Source organism: Solanum tuberosum, unplaced genomic scaffold (assembly GCF_000226075.1).
Source record: "Solanum tuberosum cultivar DM 1-3 516 R44 unplaced genomic scaffold, SolTub_3.0 scf00428, whole genome shotgun sequence".
Classification (NCBI taxonomy): Eukaryota; Viridiplantae; Streptophyta; class Magnoliopsida; order Solanales; family Solanaceae; genus Solanum; species Solanum tuberosum.
The window spans coordinates 101,418-107,118 of record NW_006239354.1 but is presented as its reverse complement, the minus strand read 5'-3'; positions in this window follow the sequence as shown (position 1 = coordinate 107,118).

Genomic DNA, 5,701 nt, shown 5'->3' with positions numbered 1-5,701 from the left:
AGTTGGTGCGCTAATCTCTTGTAAGCTTTCTCTTTTGCTACCATCATTTTGATATTTTTCATCTTCAGCCTGTTCTGCTCATGTCTTGGACTTGGACGAAACCTCATCAATTACCTGACAATTCAGTTGTACAGGTTTCTTCTTTTTCATCTTTGTCGAGGCTGAACTGTTTGCAGCTGTAAATAACACAGGCAAGGTTGGTTCAGAAGGCCTCTGAACATATAGATCTTTTTCATCATGTAGCCTACTTACATCAACTTATTTTGTAGGTGAGAAATTACTAAACCTGGGTGTTGGTAAATTTACTTTATGTTGTGAAGTATTCAACAACACAAGAGGTTGTTTACTAATAGGATCTAAAGTTCCACAATTTACCTCACCATGTGACTGCTCAATTTGTAGTATTTGATTACTATGGGAAGCAATATTAATAATCATCTCCTTACACTGGTCCAGTTGCCTTTTACCAGTTACCAACAATGGTTCAAAAACATTCTGAGTTGGTAAATTTAAATTAGGATTGACACTCAACTTAAAGTTTCCAATATCACCCTTATCACGTCTTGGAGAATTACTTCGACTAGTCGGGGAACGTATATGACTACCAGCTGAATTTTTATGTAAAACCAAAATCTAATTTTCAGCTTCATTATCTTTTTCATGGCTGTGCTTTTCAGCTTGCAAATCAGTATATTTATCAGTTGCTAGCCGCCCTTGTTCATCATTGACCCATCTAACAAAATTGGCCTTATACAACTCAAAAATTTTAATAGCTTCACCATCACCTGAAGCAATTAGTTTCTGCCCCGAATCAACTACTGATGCCTCTTTCACCTCTGGCAATTTACCAGCCACTGATTTTAACGCTACAACAGTAGCTAAATTGGATTTCTCACTAGTAACACCTCTGTTTTGAGATAGTTGTTGCCCCAATTCGACAATTGACTCATCGATCAAATTAATAGAACTACTATGAACTTCATATGTCACATTTTCCATAACCTTGCCAGCATTTAAATCAGTTGAAGCTAATTCCTTTGTGGAAGATGCTTCAGCCATTTGGTTTCTGTAGTGACCCGATCCCTTGAGTCATGATGATACCTATAATAACCCACCAGTAGGTAAGCCAACTCGTTCTCGAAACGACAAGTAATGTGTGTAAGGGTAGAACTAAACAAAGTTAACACTAAACCATGAAATAAGACGGAAGCGGAAGCAAGCAAAAATCTATATACAAGAGAATCCCTCTTAGAACATAAAAGTCACAAGTACAGAGCTGTCTAAAATGAAAGTACAAGTCCCAAAAAGTGGACCACAAGAATAAAGCCATCTCAAAGGCAAAAGACTAGCTAAACCTATATACAGAAGGAGATAGGCTGATCCAGGACGCCAAGTGGTCACCAACGTCTCTGATCTCAAAAGTTGTTGAAGATGGAAAAAACAGTCAATGTCGGTAGTTGGTACTAGGACATGCATCACTAAACCGATGTAGAGTGTAGCATGAGTATCAAAACAAAGATACTCACTAGGCATCATAGGCCGACTGGGCAAGAAAAATAAAGACAGTAAGAAAAGGTATAATCTAGACACAAACAGAGGATATGAAAGAAAGCAAACGAGCATACCAAAAGTAAATCTAAGTACAACTAAACTAAACCTAAATGGACCCCATAAGCCAAGAAAGTACATTCATGCATACGTTTAAATAAAACCCGAATTGACCCCCATAAGCTCGACAAGTACACATAATAGCTAGGTCTACTGAAACAAGAGTACCACGAAGATAAAGTTGGGCTCCCAGCCGAAGTAACCACAATATCTAGCAATCGACTCAACTCCTAGCCCTACTTGCAAGACTGAAAATCAATCTATGCCGCCTAGCCAACCAGTCCACTCCCAGCCCGGCTATCAAGAGTGACCCTGTCACGACCATGTGGCCAGCACTCGAGAACCATTGCTAGTCCCCAAGCGAACCCTCATCCTAGTTGACTACAAGTTGAAGACTAACTTGAGCATACATAAGCATCAAATAGAAAGAAACTTTTAAAAATAGTTTATTGCATCTCAAAACTTCATTGAATATACTGAGTATGAAATATATGTTTTAAATAAAACATATGAAATTGAAAGTCTCTCCAAAATTGTCTATCTATGAAGCCTCTACTGTATATAGACGACTGTCAGGACAACACCCACGACTACTCAAAATGTTACTATTACTAACAACTCATAAAAGTAGAGTCCTCCGAAAGCAAGGAGGTCTTACTCAAAAGTGGGCAAGCAGACAAAGTGATCTCAAAGAACTCTTGTTGAGGATCCAAAGAACCTATATCTGCATCATTAAAAAATGTAGGTCTAATGACTTCAATACATTGAATGTACGAGTATATAATATGGTGGAATAAATAAATAATTGAACTAAATGATTGAACGCAACTCACTGAATCAATAAATGAACATGAAGTGAAAACCATTTAAGTTTTACAATAAGAAATATGAAAATAATATACTTTACTTTGTGGGGAGTTTCTCTAACCGACAACCATCACTATGAGCCTAACAATGATACAACATTTAACCCACGTTGCAAGGGCCATCCAATACTTTGTCGGGGTACATGATGATATTGTAACTATGGATCCATCTAATAGGCCTTCTCAGAGGCAGTGAGGAGTCGCATGAAGAATCAATGATATCCTATCCTACGCTGGTTACATAGTTTTATGGGACTTTTGAGCTATAAAAGACTCTAACCCAATTCGGTGCTCGATACTACGGCCAAAAATAATCAATATCAATTATGCTCAATTCACCATTTACCAAGTAAGAGACTATTACTTTACTTTACTTTTCACTGTGCTCAATCACCCTTTACAAAGAAAGGGATACTTTTCAGAAACATTAATCACACTCTTTATATTTCTCAATTGTCAAAAAGTACATATGAAACCATTTGATTCAATCTTTAAAAAGACTATTTTCAAAATATGCATTTAAAATGTATATGATACATTCAGGACCATTAAAGTTCCATTGACACTCTTGCTCAAATCGTCTCTTTAAACTTTCCTCAAAACTCCTCGTTACTTTCTCAAAAAACTAATTTAAGATAATTGTTCAATTAAAATATTCTCAATAACAACTCAATGAATACTCAAATGATAGGGTTCATGCTGAAATATAGACATGAACGAATCAACTCAATGAAAGCTCTTGAATTTTTATCTTAAACTCACTTTAGTTTGGAAGGTAAATAAAGACATGTGATTAGGACATGTAGGATCTATCAAGGATTAATAGAGCCTTTAGGATCTAATACAAAGAGGAGAACATAGTCACGATTCAAAGGAATACATTAGGAAAGAAAAAGGACCACGTGACCCTGGCGCACTGGCTGGCGCGGGGAGCCAGGCCCCATACTGCAAAGCAAAAGTCGTGGTGCGCCGCCCCAGCCCCTACACAGAAAACCGACGATTTTTTCTTCTCAATTTAGGGTCATAACTCGTTTAGAATTGAACAATTACTCTTGAACACTTCTTGATTATCAAACCCAACACAAATTCATAGAATTTCTCATACAAACCTCCTCGAAACAAAACGCTTACCAAAGATCCACAACACAAAAGAATTCACAATCTCCATTGTTAGAGAATTGAACTGAAATCAAGAACAATGCAATAATCCTTTAGAGAGAACAATTTTGCGGGTAAATTAGATATATGACGTGAGGATGAACAAGCCCATCCCTGTGGAAAACCTTACATACCTAGAAAGAACAATATTCTTGGCAAAATTCGACGGGATCTTGACAAACGCTTAAAACCTAGCTCTTTATCATTTTGAACTCTTCTCTTATTTTTCTAAGTATTTAGGAAAGAAAAGGAATGGTTTAGCATCAAATTAGACCCTTAATTGGGTGAGGAAAAAAGTGCTAAGCCTAGTGGTAAAAGGAAAAGACAAAAATACCCTTTTCTAAAATGGATGAATTGCCTTAAATAGAGAGGCTTCACTCAAACGGGCATAAAATTTTACTCCAACCTTGAAATTTAGAAAACTTGGCTGCATTGGAAAAAGGACTCAAAGACCTTCAATTTGATAGCTCATGGGCCACCTATTTATTTATGTGCTAGAATATATGGTCGATTTAATTTGACCCAAAATTAAAAACTGATGGTGACTCATACAAACTTCTCTTTAGCACTTTCAAAATCCGAGGCGTTACAATATCTACTGCTTGGGAACATTCGTTCTCGAATGATGGCTAGACTGAGAATGGCAAGGAAATGAGTTACTCTTACTATCTTTTTGACTTCTGAACTTGCCTATTAACATAGACGGAACTAAGTTATTTAATGAGCTTGGAACTGTCTATAGCACATAAATCAAGAACGAAATGAGTTTGAACATAGTCATGCTCTATTTGAAACGATTTGACATAAGGCAAGGATATATGGGAACGAAGTAAGACTAGAAATATTATGCCTTGAGTGATATGATTGATAGCTTTGAAGCTTAGAAACACAGAACTATGTTCTTCTTCCTTATTACCACACCTCATTGGCTGCCACTCGTAGCTCCTACAAGGGTATATGACTACTCTTACCAAGGTCTAAGTCTAATCGTATGCTCTTATTATAGCTAATACTAACTCGAAATCACAAAGTACTTAATATAAGGTGATTATTCTAATCTAAATCATAAGATTCAGGTTCTATACCTCTATAGGAAATCTTAGCTCAAGAATATTACTCCTTACCACCACATTCAACCAACATGTTGTCTTAATCAAGAACCACATAATCCATCATGCATTAATCCACATGATACTAACACCACATTCAAGCCTAGTATTATAGCCACTCCATGGACTCTTATTAACATGGCCTTAAAAATTCCTCATTCTCTCGTCACTTCTACCAACTGAAATTTCATGCATTACTACCAGGAAACTGACTTATTACCCATCCTCAAACTTTATCTCTTTTTTCCTCCACATTTATAATCGTAGATGAAATAAACACACCATCACTATCACAATAATATCCTCTTCTCTATCATCACATAGTAGCTATCAACAACACCACTCTCAAAACTAAAAATGATCACTAAAAGAGATTTAGGGCAAAAGATCATAAGCATGATTTATTCGAGAGTTCTGATATAAAAATATGCATGAAATAACATTATTTTGGTAGACATTCAGATCAAATCATGAATTTGTGAGACTAGGCATACTATGAGACATGAGTGCTTATATGAATAGGTTCATATCATGAAGCTGATGTCCATAACTTTATGGAGTAAGATTGAGATCAACGGTCTAAAGTCTTTGCCCCTCATTCTTGAAACTGAGCATAGATGTGAATCTATCTGAAGTGTATAATCATAAGTAATTGACACAATAATGATATTAGCAACATCAACAAGATGTTGCAATGACTGAACTTTGAGGAATACGCTAGAGTATGAATGGATTGATATACCACTTTAACTCTTCTTAAACATATTACTATCTGCTTCTCAACACTTGACTTGGTTTATCATCTTACCGTCTCCCCATTAGGTTTGGAGCTAACACTTTAATGTTACAGATCTATTTCATCATCTCCAAACTGTTCTACATTTTCTTTACTCTAATACTTGGGAAAGGCTTATCTCATGGCTATTGAACTCTCCATATACAGGTACCAAAGATTCCTTT